The 16,500-nt window shown below is 37.4% G+C and overlaps 1 protein-coding gene across 7 annotated transcripts in view; it reads left to right on the top strand.

The window, feature by feature from the left end:
- Cntln (centlein) overlaps positions 1–16,500 on the top strand; it is a 292,751-nt gene that overhangs the window by 183,228 nt on the left and 93,023 nt on the right. The window lies entirely within an intron of this gene.

Raw genomic sequence — 16,500 nt, forward strand, 5'->3', positions numbered from 1 at the left:
GTCATTGCAAACAAACTCCAGATGCATATGCCACTTTGTGTATCTGCCTTTACATGGGTACTATAAATTGAACCTAGGCCATCAGGCTTTTCAATCAACATTAACCACTGAGAAATCTCTCCAGAACTGCTCCCCCATTGTAACTTCTGAGGTGAAATATGAACATTAGCTTTATTTGAAGCTGCCACCTCAGTCAAATATGCAGGTAAATTTGGGAAACACTGTTAAAAATGGCCAAATCAAGCTCTTAGTTCTTAGGCATATGAAAAGGCTTTAATAGTATATTTGTGAAAATAAGGCCAGAGGTTCAAATATTCCTTATTACTTTTCTTTTTTTCGAAGTAGGGTCTCTAGCTCAGGCTGACCTGGAATTCACTGTGTAGTTTCAGACTGGCCTTGAACTCACGGTGATTCTCCTACGTCTGCCTTCTAAGTGCTGGGAATAAAGGTATGCGCCACCACACCCAGCTTCCCTGTTACTTCTTCCTAGTTTCTTCTTCCTCCATCTCAAAAGCAGATGGAGACAAAAAACTCACTAAGCATTTATCTGTATCAAGGAAATTAGGTTCTGCTACAAATTCTATCTTACCCGTGTTGTACCTCTGTGTTGTTCATTATATAGTGACACAGTTTACTTATGTGCAAGTCTGTGTGTATTAATAAATATATAATAGGTAATATACTCAGCTCTAATTTTATCATAACAGTACATGTACACAAAGTCTTATGCTTTGGAGATATTTTAATGTATGTTTTAAATATAAGAATGTCATTCATTTAAGCTGGGCATGGTGGTGCACACTTGTAATCCCAACACTAGTAGGGCAGAGGTAGGAGAATTGCAGTGAGTTCAAGGCCACCCTGAGACCAACTACATAGTGAATGCCAGGTCAGCCCGAGCTAGAGTACATCTCTACCTTGAAACAACCTCCCCACAAAAGTTATTAGATTGCTTAACAATTAGACTCCTTCTTGTATTGTGATTATTGTTAAATTTCTTGCCTGGCCAAACATGCTCAGCTGTAAAGAATTCTCAAACATTAGAGATCCTGAAACCAACCTTAACATATCTCAGAAGGTTATATTCCATTTAGTTTTTGTAGTCTAAACTATAAGAAAGATAGTTGGAGGGCTGGAGAGATGGCTTATTGCTGAAGGCACTTGTCTGTGAAGCCTAAGGACATGTGTTCCTCTCCCCAGAACCCATGTAAGCCAGATGTACATGGTGGCACACGTATCTAGAGTACCATTTGCAATGGCTAGAGGTCCTGGTGCCCCACCATTATCATTCTCTCTCTCTTTCTCTCTCACTCTCTCTCTCATAAATACATATATAAATAAAAAAGAATGTTTGATACTGAAAGTGAAACTTCACTGTATGTATATAATATTCAATGGCATATTATGTAACTCTCACTATCTTAATATTTATTGTACATAGTGTACAAGAGCATTCCCATTCAGTGATGGGTGATTTCCTTAGAGGTGAAATACAAATACAAATTTCCTAAGTCAAACTCAAAAAGAAAAATATTGCATATGTTTTCCCACATGTGAAATTTAGATTTAAATGCAAATATTTTACACACACACACACACACACACACACACACCCCACACATATACATACATACATATTAGGGAATTTACCCAATGAATACTGTAAAGGCAGCGAGTGGGAGGGTGGAGTAAGAGAGGTTAGTTAATAGGGAGAATGACAAAGTACATGTTTTCTCTCATTTGGAATCTAGATTTAAATACACACATGCACACACACATGCACGTACACATACACATGCACACACACACAATATGAAAGCATAAGGGAGATGATTTAGAGGGTAGAAGCAAGCTGGAAGAGGAGAGAAGGGACAGGTGTAGTCTCAACAAGGCACAGTGATAGGTATATATGAAAAAGCCAAAATGAGACCAATTATTTTTAAATTTTATTGATTTTGACTATTTGAGAAGGAGAGAGAGACAGAAAATGGACATGCCAGGGCCTTCAGCCACTGTGGACACATGCACCACCTTCTGAATCTGGTTTATGTGGGTCCTAAGGAATTGAAACTGGGTCCTTTGGTTTTGCAGGCAAACACGTTAACCAGTAAGTTATCTCTTCAACCCTGCAACCAATTATTATTTAATTTTTTTTAATTGTGTGGGGTGTGTGTGCATGTGCACTTGCATGTGGAGGCAAGATGACAACCTCCTTCAGTGTTGATCCTCACAAACATTGTCTACTTTTATTGTTATAAGACAAGGTCTCTCATTGGCCTGGAACTCAGCAATTACACTAAACTGGCTGGTCAGAGAGCCCCAGGGATCTACCTGCTTCTATCTCCCCAGAGCTGAGATTACAAGCATGCATCACCATATTCAGCATTTTTTACAGATGTTCTGGGTATCAAACTCAGGTTTTTATGCTTGTAAGGCAAACAGTTTACTAACTGAACTATCTCCTCAGACCAAAGAATCCATTATTTTTGCTGTTAGATTTTAAAATTAATTTAAAAAAACACAATGGTATCAGTTTTCCTACTGAATTTACTAAAAAGGGAATGAAAACTTATAAGGGAAAAAAGAAATAACAATGTATTAAGGAGATTATAAAGATTGGCAGAACATGCCAGTCTGAGATGTGCTACCTGACACATATTATTTTGAGCAAAAGATAATAAAGAGTAAAGGCAGATCTAGTCAGTTAAAAAGCAAGTTCAAAATTTTAGGGCACAGGTAAAGTGAAGCTCTTTTTTTTTTTACTAACAGGCTAAGATGCAAAGATATATGATTGTTATTTTTGCCTTAATATTAAGAGTAAAGAATTTATGCATACTTAATTAGCAGCAAATACTTGAAACTTGTCTGATCATAATATATTATCATAATATAATATAATATAAAATAATATATTATCATACTATTGGTCATAAATAGACTTGTTGTTCAGTGTAATGGAGCTAATATTTTATATCTGTTTACTGAAATTGTAGTATTATTGTCACTACAAAACAAAATTTATTAAATGATTTAGAAAATTGAAAAAAAAAATTTTAGGGCACAGGTAAAGTAAAGCTCTTTTTTTTTTTTTTTTTTTTTTTTTTTGGCCTGTCGGGAGCCATTCTGGCTGGACTTGTATCCATAGCTCTGGGCTTCTGGCAGCAAGACATTAACAAAACTATAGCAGCCTTCCTACAAGCAGTGTCAGGAAGCCGTCTGGCAGCAAGGCATTAGCAAAACTATAGCAGCCTACCTGTAAGCAAGATTAGGTATCTTCAGCCATTTGGCTGGTCCTTTGTACTTAGAAATGATTGAAATACAAAAACTCTGTAACAGGAAGGTTTTTTTGATAGAAACTTGTAAAGCTCATAAAATCTTTGTCTATGGAAAAACTATTTGTAAAAAGATATAAAAAGGAATGCTGTGAAATAAACCATGTCTTCAGTCCTGGCTTCAGCCCTGGACTGGAGTCCATTCTTTCACTCTTTCTTCTGTCTTTCCTCACTCCCCATCAGGCGTGAACCCTTTCAGCCGGCAGGCTCCGGCATTGGCCAGAATGGAACACAAATGTCCTCTATTCCAGATCCCACCAGTCTGTTGTTCCCTTCCAAAACCACATGGGCTTGCTCTCCACTGTCCCCATATCCCTCAGCATTCTGTTGCATTAAGTTTTGCATAGAGCATTTTAGGGCTTTTGTATATTTTCCTGAAAACTACTCCCAAAGTCCCATGTACCACAGAAACAGCCCTATTTTCTAGTACCAATTTTCTGTATTAGTTATTTTTCTGACAAATTAAATTTTAGGATACAAGGTTTAATTTGGGGCTCATAGTTTGTTGGTACAATCCACCATGTCAAGGAAGGAGCAGTGGTGAGAGTAACTCTAACTGTAGCATCTGGAATGTTAAATATCTAATCATATTGTGTGTGCAATAATGAAGTAGAGAGAGGAAAATCCTAGTTCTTGGTTCATTTTCTCCCTTTTATTCAGTCCAGCAAGTACACTAGCCTATGATATGGCACTACCTACATTCAGTACAGGGCTTCCCTCCTCAGTTAAACCTTTCTGGAAACACCCTCAGATATGTCCTAGGCATGTCTCCTAGTTGATTTTAAACCTATTCAATTTGACAATGACTGTTATGTGTACCAATCTATTTAAGGCAAAACTATATCTCAAATTGAATTTAATTCTACCCAGATTTTTCAGTAGAGTTAGGCAAACTATTAGTTTTATAACTTCAAAAGATTTTTTTTTTCTTTTTTGACTTAAAAATCTTTCTATATTGCCTAGGCTAGCCTTTAACTGTGGGCCCATATGGTCCTTCTACCTCAGCAGTATTCACTACTGCATGCAGCTCTGCTTTGAAATTTTATTTATTATTTATTTGCAAGTATAGGGAGATAGAGAGGAGAGAACAGAGCCTCTAGCTACTTCAAATGAACCCCAGATGCATGTGCCACATTGTGTAATTGTAGGTACTGGGGAATCAAACTAGGGTCATTAGGCTTTACAGACAAATGCCTTAACCACTGGGCTATCTCTCCAGCCTTGAAAAGTGTTTATTTATTTGAAGGGGAGAGAGAGAGAAAAGATGGGCACTCCAGGGCCTCTAACTGCTGCAAACAAACTCCAGATGCATATGCAACCTTGTGCACCTGGCTTTACATGACACTGGGGAACAGAAGCTTGGTTATTGGATTTGACCTAGCTATTCACGTGACTCTCCTTGACATTGCAGTTCTGCTATGTCCTTCATTACAAAGCAGAGGAACCTGTCTCCCATGATGTTTTGGCAACTTGTCAAACCATTTTGCAAGACAGACTGGAGCTAAGACAACTAGATCAATGATGGGCAGAACCACACCTTGACCTGGCCTGCTCAGTTATACATGCCTCTTACTGTCTGCTTAAACCTGACCTTCATGTCAGAACCGCAGCGATGGATGTGGAATTCACTGTCTTCTTTATTTACTTTGCTGCACTATGCAGCCATATTGAATAAATGCACTTTCTATGTTTTTCAAAAAAAATAAGGTTAGTAGTATGTACTTTCTAGAAATAATAACTCTGCTTTATATTCCTAGTGTTTGCTTCCAGGATTTCTCTGGTTATAAATTTCATAGTCTTTGACCATCATTGATTTCATTGTTTGTTATTTATTTTTTGCATTCAGTTTTCTTTTTTTGTGGTACTGCACTTGAACCCTGAACATTGCCTATATGCTACCTAAGTGCTGTACCAATGACCTACTCCCAGCCTGTGGTTAATCTCTTGATATGCTGGGACTAAATAATAGAGTTGCTTTTCTTTAGTTGAGTTTTATTTTTTATTTATTTATTTGAGAGAATGAGAGAGAGAGAGAGAAAGAGGCAGGCAGATAGAGAGAGAGAATGGGCATTCCAGGGCCTTCAGCCACTGCAAATGAACTCCAGATGGATGTGCCACCTTGTGCATTGGGCTTCCCTGGGTTCTGGGGAGTTGAACTAAGATCCTTTGGCTTTGCAGGCAAATGCCTTCACTACTAAGCCATCTCTCCAGCTCTCGTTTGAGCATTTAATGGAAGACCAGATTATATACTTAGAAGGCCTTGAAGAATATTGAATCATTCAAATGATATCTGTTGACAGTTGACTATCTGTTTGACTACTTAATACTATCAATAAAAGTAAAGTCTCTGTGAATTGGAGATTTAGTGAAAGTAAAAATTATGAGGTATGAGAAATTAAAAGATCCTTTATGACCTTGGAACTTCTTGAGAAAGACTACTTAAGAGCAAAATGTGAAAATGTAGTACCAGCTGTAAAATTTGATAAGCCTTTTAGTACTTATATGACAAAAATATAAAAGCACAAATAAGTGTGAACAGTCTCTTTAGCTGGGAGAAACTATTTACAGCAAATATAAAAGGTATTTGACTAGAATCCAGAATTTTTAAAGATCACCTACAAATTTTCATATAAAAAGACAACGCAGAGATGGGTTTGGTGCTCATACCTTGGAATTCCAGCATTTGAGAGGAAAGAGAATCACCATGAATTTGAGGACAGTCTGGGCTACACAGAGATTCTGGGCTACAGTGAGATCCTGTCCTATAATATATATGCATATCTAATGAGAATGGACAGTACTATGGATAAAAACTTTAATTGCTTGGGCAGATAACTTAGTAAAACAAAGATTATTAGTATGTTAGTTGTAGATCTAGATGAATAGTCAGGTTCTGACAGGTGAGACAAGGGCTATATTATAGACACTTAAAGCCACACCTTCCTGTTAACAACAATTTCCATTTTAAAAGTTGGCACTGCTAGGTAAGTGCCAATTTCTTTTTTAAAACCTTCCAAATTAAAATCAACAAAACAAAGAGAACAATGTATCCAAAGATTCAACTGTAACATCTATAATAGGACTACGTGGTAAATCCCACATTAAGAAAGCACAAGGACATCCATAGGAACTACAAGACCTACAAGAATGGAATGAAGAGATGGTCTTGGAACAGAAAATATAATCTCCCTGTACAGAAAGTGCCTCAGTTTTTTTCTAAGACTGACAACTGAAAGCAAGAACAGATTCTGTGGTGTATGTCAGCGAACCAGTATAATGTCTGGCCTGCTGTTACAGTGTTCTTCCCATGGGCTGTTGTGGTGGTTGGAATCAGATGTCCCCCACAAACTCAGGTGTTCTGAGTGTTGGTTCCCCAGCTAGTGGCAATATGACAGGTGGCACCTTGCTGGAGGAGATAATGTTGCTCTGGATGGACTTCAGGGAGTTACAGCCAGCTTCCCCTTTCCAGAGGTCAGCTCACTTTCTTGCTGCTATTTTTTATCTGCTGTCACAAGGAGTAATGCACAGCTTCTGTTCAACTATTTTCCCCTGCTGTCATGAAGCTTGCCCTGGAGACTGTAAGCCAAAATTGTTGATTTCCTCTCCTTCACTTTGGATCAGGTGTTTTGTCCCAGCAGCATGAAAGTAACCACAGCTATAGCAAAAGAACAAAGCTATGTACTCATTCTCACTGGGAAAGGGGCTACTGTGAAAACATTAAAAGTGAATCTCACAGGGAAAGTATTCTCCTACAGTGGATAAGGTATTCTAAGAATTTTAATTTATTTTTTTACTTTAAGCTTAGTTTAGGTAATATAAAACATAAACAGTGGTGTATCTTGAAATCTTTCAGTAAATGTACATACTGAGTAATGTTTAAACATATCATTTGATTTTGATTTAAACATTCGGTATCCTTCTAACTTTTTGAAGTAATCAATACATTATCATAATCTGTCATCATTCTACTGTGGAATCACATATCAGAACTTCTGCTTATGTAACTATAACTTAGCACCCACTGGTTAGTCTTTCCTTATTCTTCTGCCCTGCTACTCTCTCTAGCCTCTGGTAATCATCACTTTACTCTCAATTTCTTTGAATTCTACTTTTTTTAGACTCAAGTTGTAAATGAGATCATGTGGTACTTGACTTACTGTGTCTGGCTTGTTTCAATTATCATAAAAATTTTTATCCAGGAATGGTGGCGTACACCTTTAATCCCAGCACTCTGGAGGCAGAGGTAGGAGAATCACTGTGAGATAGAGGCCAGTCTGGGACTAAAGAATGATTTATTTTCTAAAACCTAAAAAATTATTTTATTTTTATTTATTTATGTGAGAAAGAGGAAGAGAGAAAGAGAGAATATGGGTGTGCAAGGGCTTCTAGCTGCTGCCAACTCCAGATGCATGTGCTACCTTGTGCACCTGGATTTTGGGGGTCCTAGGGAATCAAACATGGGTCCTTTGGCTTTGCAGGCAAATGTCTTAACCACTAAGCCATCTCTCTAGCCCTAAAGAGTGTTTCCTAGGTCATTGTGACCTAGAGTGAGACTATACCTTGGAAGAAAAAAAATTGTTCTAGTTCTATATACATTGTAAGAACAGAATTTTATTCATTTATGACTGCATAATGTTTCATTTGTATATACATTATATTTTTGTGTACTCATATTTATTATGAATAGTGATACAATAAACAATATGTTGATGTTTCTAGTGTACTTATTTTTCATCCTGTGGATGGTCAGTAGTAGCTAAATCACATGGTAGTCTATTTTTAACTTTTGAAGAAACTTTATATGTTTTTCCCATAACTCCAGAATGTATTTACATTCCCACTAGCAGTTAGTATTTTCTTTCTTTCTTGTTTTCTTTTTTTTCCAGTGCTCATCATTTGGAAACAAAAATTTCATTGTGGTTGATTTGCAGTTTCCAAATTAGTTGTATCTAGCTTTTTATAATGTATGAGTCAACCATTTATGTATCTGCTTTTTAGAAATGTCCCTTTTATTTCATTTTATTTTTTATTTTTCTGGGTAGCCTAGGCTGACCTGGAATTCACTATGTAGTCTTACAATGGCCTTGAACTTCTGGCAATCCTCCTACCTCTGCCTTCTAAGTTCTGGAAATAAAGATGTGTGCCATCACACCTGGCTTATTTTTAAATTGAGTAATTTGTTTACTATTTAGTGTTTGTAGCTTGTTTTAGATTCTAAATGTAAATCCATTGTCAGATGTATAACTTATAAATGTTTCTTCTCATTCTGAAGGCTCTTTTTTTATTTATTTTTATTAGTTATGGACATACTTAGTATGTAACCAACATATGTTGGTACCATCCCTTCCCTCATCCCTACCCCTTTTCTGAAGGGACCCTTCTTGTTAGGGACTCAGACTATCCCCATGGGGATTATGGGTCATACAATGTGGGAGCAGCAGTCACTTTTGGAAGAGAGGTATAATGTGTATAATGTCCCAACTTGTGGCTCTCACAATCTTTCTTTCCCCTCGTCCACAAATTTCCCTGAGCCATATTGGGTGTGTTTTAAGTTGACTTCAGTAATGAGTTCTTACAAACCTCTGGATCTCTGTTTGGTAAGTGTTGAGTATCCTCAGTGTCTGTCTCCTTCACCCTTGTGCTAATGATCAGGTTCTTCCAGAAAGCAGCACTCTTGCTTATCTCCCCAATTCTCTGTGGTTTCAGCTGGGGCCAACCTGAAGTGCAATGGATGATTATTTCCTTTGCAGGGTAGAAGCTTTTATTCTGACTTAATCCTATGTTTTGAATTTTCTCTTATGTTTCTTATGCTTTTGGTATCCTTTGGGGGTGAAATTCCTCTGTTCATTTGTCTCTTAGCCTCTGATTTTTCCATCTCTCACATGAATGACCCATTAAGCTCTGCTTATAACATTGTAAGCCTTCTTATCTTAGTTACAAACTCTTCCACATTCCTCTACAAAACCAGTTCCATAGGCCTACAAACACATGGTCAAATTTTTCACAATGACTGTCCCACTCCTCGTAACATTTTTCTCTATTATTTATGTTACAGAAAAATACAGCTCACAAAATAAGCACTGGAAGCAGGGTGGAGAATCACAAGGTTTATTCATGTTCACAAGGTCAGGAAAATAACTTCCAAATCCTGAGTACTATGCTCTGATGGCTTAGAGTTTTTATAAGCAGTGTGTCAGGAAGTTTGACATCACCTTAAGTTATTTACACTATTGGTGTAAATATGGGGCTATATGACTGGGGACTACAAGAGGAAAATTATGGAAGTTCAGGGGAGTTTACTTATAGCTGCACTAACTAGATAACAGGGCTGGAGAGATAACTCAGCAGTTAAGGCACTTACCTCCAGAGGCTAACGATCCAGGTTTAATTCTTCAGTACCCACGTAAACCAGATGCACAAAGTGGCACATGCATGTGGAGTTCATTTTCAGTGGCTAGAGGCCCTCGCACACCCATTCTTTCTCTCTGTCATGTCTCTGTCTGTAAATAAATAAAATATTAGATAACACATTGTAAGCAGGATGCAGTTGCATAGATTGGGAGGAGATTCAGGGTCATGCTGTCCCCCTGGTAAAGGCTTGCACACTGGAAGCTTTAAAGCAAGGTGTGCCCCTGGGACAAAGAGTTTTGGGGAATCATCTGGCTCTGCTTTCTCTGTTAGATTTCTCCTACCACAGTTACTTTCTCATTTCTGTGAACAAATCTTGAACGAACGGAAAGTAATGAATGAAAGGCTTTGTTCTGGCTTATGGTTTCTAGGGAATACATTTGAACATGGTAGGGCATACACGTCTGGCTAGCTGGTCACCTTGTAGTCAGGAAGCAGAAGATAAATAGGAAGTGAGGCTGGCTTATATAGCTTCAAGGCCCACCCTTCACCGACCTACTTCCTCCAGCAAGGCTGTACCTTCTAATGGTTCCATAACTTTCTCAAAATAGCACCTTCAGCCAGTGTCTTAGTGTCCAAATACATGAGCCTATAGGGAGACATATTTTACTCCAATAACAACAGTAGGTAACTGATTTCTCCAGCACCATTTGTTCAAAAGACCATCCTTACTTCAAAGCATGTTTATGACATTATTGTTGAAAACAATCCACTGTAAATGTTCAGGTTGACATTTAGACTGTTTATTCTGCTCCATTGTTTTGTTTGTCTTTTTTTAATACTATGCTTTTTAATTTAAGTTTTTAAAAATACTTTTTAATTTAAGTATGACAGAGAAAGAGATAGAGAGAGAGAATGGACATGCCAGGACTTCCAGCCATTACAAACAAAATCCAGACACATGGGCCACCTTGTGTATCTGGCTATAAATGGGTAGTAGGGAATCAAACCCTGTCCTTAGTCTTTGCAGGCAATTTTCTTAACCAGCCCCCACTATGCTTTTTTGATTACTGTAACTCTGAAATATGTTAAGAGAGAGTCTAACATAACCAACTCTTTTCTTTTTTAATGCATCTTTTCTTTTTTTTTTTAACGTTTTCTAGATGATTTTGGGTGCAAAGTAGTTTTCTACCTTCACAGAGTGGCCAGAGGTGTGTCTCTTGGTGCTACCTGTATCCTGAGTTGCTTTCAGGCCATCAAGATCAGCCCTAGCAGTGCTCAGTGGATGAAGGTTAAGGCTGCACCTATGAGGTTCACTAGATTCTCCATCACCTTTTTTTTTTTAATTTAATTTATTAGTTTTCTTTTCAGTAAATACAGACAGTTTGGTACCATTGTTTAGGCTCATCTGTGATCTACCCCCTCCCATTGGACCCTCCTTGTTGATGTAAATGGGTCATGCATTGTGGAGTTAGCCCCCAGTTACTGGTATGATAAATGTCTCTGCAAATCATGACCCAACATGTGACTCTGACATTCTTCTCTGCAAATCATGACCCAACATGTGACTCTGACATTCTTTCCGCCCCCTCTTCTGCAAAATTTCCCTGAGCCATGTTGGGTTCATTTGTGGTCTGCTTCAGTGCTGAGGTGTTGGGGGCCTCTGAGGCTCTGGCTCTCTGATTTGGTAGGAGTTGTTAATGCATCTTTTCTTGATTTGCACTAAAACCATAGCTCTTGGGAAAGGGGTCTTAATTGTCCCTAGCTCTTTGTACTGAGGGGAAGTTCACCAGAGGATGCCACTTAACTACCAATTTGTTCTACCTCTCTCTACATGACTGTGATGGTTAATCTTATGTATTAACTTGTAGGGGGGTTTTAGATGGAAATTTTTTGTTGTTGTTTGTTTTTTGAGTTAGCATCTCACTGTAGCCCAGGCTGGCCTGGAATTCAGTAAGGAGTCTCAGGGTGGCCTCAAACTCACGGCAATCCTCCTACCTCTGCCTCCTGAGTACTGGGATTAAAGGCTTATGCCACCATGCCTGGCTTTTGTTTTTTTTGTTTGTTTTTAGATGGAAATAATTTTTAAACCAGTGAACTTTGGATAAATTGCCTTCCCTTCAAGAATAAAAATGGGTCTGATTTATTCAATTTAAGTGCTGAAAGGATACAAAAAGATGATATGTGGATATCTGTTGGCATGCTTTTTTTGTTAGCTGTTTGAACAATTGATTTCCATTAGAATTGCTGGCATAATTTTGAGGAGGGTATGGTAGTAAATTTTTTTTCATTTTTTTGAATTTTCAAATGATGATGTCAAAACACACTACGTAGGTGAGGGAGCTTCTGCTTCTACCAACCAAGTGTTCATATATATTTTTAGCACACACAAATTTTATATCAAATTAAGGACCAATTATGAGCAAAAAATAATTAATTCTCCAATGATTTCTTTTGAATTGATGAGTGTTCATGGAGTCTTGCCAGTAGGCCTTCAAACTGGAACTGGAACATTTGCTTTCTAGGTGTATGTCTGCTTGGATTTGGACAATAACTACATCATTACCTCTCCTATATCTCCAGGCTGCTGGCCTACACTATGGAGTTTGAAATTCCTATCCTAAATAATCACATGGTGCAACTTATGAAAAACATGTGTGTTACCCTGTTGATTCTATTGTTTCTGTGGAAAACCTGACTAATGTACTTCTACATTTCCTACCATTTCCCTCCAAAAATGAAGTGAATTATTAGATAAATATTGAAGGCATGAATCACATGGGGTATCTCTTTGTCTAACAATAGGTTGGAAAGAAAAAAATTACAAGATTGGTGTTATAGTTACCTTCTCATTGCTGGAACAAACACTCGACCAAAAGCAGTTTATGGGAGGAAAGGGTGTTTGTTTGTTTGTTTTCAGACTTAGCCCCAGAGAAGCTTCATCATACATCCATAAGAGAGAGAGAGAGAGATTGCTTGGTGAATTGATTGATTGATTTAAGAGAAGCAAACATCCACCACCTTAGGACACATCTAGGACTGTCTTAGATTTGACTCATGATAGGCTCCCAGTGACACACCTCTCCAGAAGAGCTGTGCCTGCTAGAGACTAAATGATAAGCTTACTTTCAGGCAAAAATACCTCAGGCTATGGAAGATGTATATTTACATTCAAACCACCATAGTTGTCGACAAAGAGTTTCTTTGGGGAGGTAAGTACACAGACCATTTGGAATAGGCTCAGAAGAACCCATTTCTATGGGCACAGTGACCCCTCATGTGGATATCTCCTGTTTTGCACATACCTCAGCTTAGTATAAGTGAGCAGTGATCAAAGTAGCTATGGCAATACTTGTAGAAGTATACATGAACCCAAGAAAATTGACTTAGCTCACTGAAATTCATGTGCTTACCAGCGCTGTATAATATCAAGCCTACCAACAGAAGAGGCCATTCCCAAGCCCCCAATATGGGAAAGTTCTCCAAATTGATCAGCTACTCACTCTGTTGGTGTCTGCTCAATTATATAGGATCTCATATATCTTAAAAGTGGCATAAATTTGTTTCCCAAGGAGAACTATTTTATGCGTGGATTTATCCATTGAACTTCTGCCAGTACCACAGTTCTTAGACTTGCAAAATGGCATGTATATTTCTCCTAAACATCATTGCACAGATTGGAAGAAAAGAATATGTGATAATGAACTATATGAAGAATTTACTACTCATAACATGGCTTTTATTTTATTTTGGGGAATTTTTATTTTATTTTATTTTTTAACTTTGAGGGGAAAAGAAAATGAGGGAAAGATAAAGACAGAAAGAATAGGGGCTTCTCAGGCAAGTGCCTTAGCCGCTAAGCCATCTCTCAAACCCAACACTTTTTTTATTATTCAAATTGTAATTGAATTTTTAAAACAATAGGTGGTCTGCTTTAGGTTCAGTCATGATATAAGCTAGAAAACATTATTGAATAGGGTATGTGCCTTAAGATGATAGCTTATTATTTCATTATTGATAATGTATGTGTGCAAGATGCAGTGTGTTGTTGTAAATTATTTCCTTTACAAGAATATAAGCTTTCTGAGGATGGGAATATTGCCGAATTTGTTGATCAATTCATCTCACATGCACAGAACACTGTAAACATTCAATAAATATTGGAAATTAGGAAATGAAGAATTACAAGGACTAGAAAGTATTCTGCCACTATGTAGATAGAGTTTCTTGGGCTGGAGAGATGACTTATGGTTAAAGTGCCTGCCTGTGAAGCCTAAGGATCCAGGTTCAATTCTCTAGTACCCATGTAAACGAGATGCCCAAGATGATGTATGCATCTGGAGTCTGTACGCAGCGGCTAAAGGCCCTGGCATGCCCATTTTCTCTCTCTCAAATAAATAAAAGAATAAATAAAATAAATGAAAAGAAATGAATAAAATATAGATGGGGTTTGTTCATTTGGGTTTTTTTGGAGGGGGTTGCTTATTTTGTTTTTTGATGTAGAATCTCCCTTTAGCCCTGGCTGACCTGGAACTCACTCTATATTTCCAGGCTGACCTTAAACTCACAGTGATCCTCCTTCCTCTGACTACTGAGTGCTGGGATTAAAGGTGTGTACCACCATGCCCAGCACCCCCCCCCCTTTTTTTCAAATCAAACTAAATAAGGTTCTAGGACATTACAAAAGTATGACCATTTCTTAAAAGCAGAACTTGATTCTTAATGGGTTCTTCAAGGGAAATGCTTATCAGACTGACTTCAGTCTCCCCCCAGCACCCTCGCACACTAAGAAGCAACTCCATAACTTTGCTAGACAAATGCTGTACCACTGAGCTACATATCCAGCTTGTAATCTGTTAAAGACATAATTACATATAATACAGTGTACCTCAATCCTAACAAAGTATGTTTATCAAGTTTGATAAAATGTCACTGGAGATTCTTTTTTTTTTTTTTAATTTATTTATTTATTTATTTGAGAGCGACAGACACAAAGAGAAAAACAGATAGAGGGAGAGAGAGAGAATGGGCGCGCCAGGGCTTCCAGCCTCTGCAAACGAACTCCAGACGCGTGCGCCCCCTTGTGCATCTGGCTAACGTGGGACCTGGGGAACCGAGCCTCGAACCGGGGTCCTTAGGCTTCACAGGCAAGCGCTTAACTGCTAAGCCATCTCTCCAGCCCACTGGAGATTCTTTATGAGGTGGAAGTGCTGTATAATATAGAATACAGATCCTCAGATTTATGAATAGATGGGGAAGGAATAGTTATACAAAAACTATTATTCAACTCTACAATGGGAGAGATATGTGGATGTTTTACAATACTGTATATAAAAGTAATTGATTTGTTAAATCATGTGTGAGTCTATAGTATGATATACATGCAAGAAAAGGTTACTCAATTTTAGTCTCCATTGCCTCAAAGTTCTACTAAGTACCTATTATAACATATAGTTTTGGGAATATAAATTTTAATTCTGGACATGTTGCATCATCAAAATAGCTTAGAGCACATTCAAGAGTAACCAAAGTGATAAATGATGTCCAAAGCATGTAGATTATGGAAATTTGAATAATCCAGGCATGTTTTTCATAGAGATGTCCCAAGTAGTATATGTCTATGTTAAAGTAGTTGAAATGTCATTGATAGGGAAAAGGTACCTATATGTTCCTCTACCCTTAAACGTCTTTGTTTAAATTAAATTTTCATTTCTATAAGTTAACTACATGCTAGTGGGTTACATATGACCCACATATTTTACATATAAATACTTTGAGTAGATCCCCTCATCCTATACCTTGTACCCTCCTCTTGTCTCTCTCTATCCTCCCCCATTAGTTCCCTTTGTTTCCACAGTTTCACGTTTAATTTATTTTCATGTATACGCACATGATTTTATATATCTGTGTAAAATCTAGGAAACACAAATAAGAGAAAACATATGACATATATCATTCTGAGACTGACTGATTTTGTTTGATATGATTATCTCTGCTTGTATTCATTTTCCTATGAAATGACATAAATTCATTCTTTGTGACTGGAAAAAGAAACCCACTTGGTATATATACCATATTCCCTTTTCTGTTTCCCTGTAGATAGTTACCTAGGTTGGTTCCATAACTTAGTTATGTGAGCAGTGCTGCAAGAAACATTAATGTGCAACTGTCTGATAGATTTGTTTGGAGTCCTTCAGGTACATGCCTAGGAGTGGTATAGCTGGGTCATGTGGTGGAATAGCTTATATTCTCACCATCATTGTATAAGGGTTCCCTTTTATCAGCATCCTTGTCAGCATTTGTTTTCTTAATGACTTCCATTCTCCCTGTGGTTTTCATTTTCACTTCTCTGATGACTAGTGATTCAAATTCAAAATTTGTAATCTCCATTCGTTCTTTATTTTTTTCTCTTTGACATATCACTGCTAACTTGCTATGTTTTTTTTTTCATTTTCATTGAAAAAATGGCATGAATGTAGAACTTTTCAGATTTTTTTTCTATTTTTTTTAGTTGCTACTTTACCTTATACCCAAAAAAGGTGTCTATTTCATAGTTGGTTCTTAACAAGTGTTTTTGAGTGATGAATAGCCATAAGTAATAGAATTAAAATTAATAGAGAAACCCAAAGTTGTGTTCCTGATGAAGAGAAAATTTCTGTTAGAAAAAGTAAACTGAGCTTAGAAAATAGGGTATGTTCAAACCCTGGCTTAGAGGAAATCGTGCAGAAGTGATGCTTGTAAGAATATAATACTAATCTATTTGCTTGATGAAGTTCTTTCATTTAGTAAAATACATTTAAACTAATGTTTCCTCTTAACT

The sequence above is a fragment of the Jaculus jaculus genome, chromosome 1 (genome assembly GCF_020740685.1).
Source record: "Jaculus jaculus isolate mJacJac1 chromosome 1, mJacJac1.mat.Y.cur, whole genome shotgun sequence".
In the NCBI taxonomy this organism is placed as follows: Eukaryota; Metazoa; Chordata; class Mammalia; order Rodentia; family Dipodidae; genus Jaculus; species Jaculus jaculus.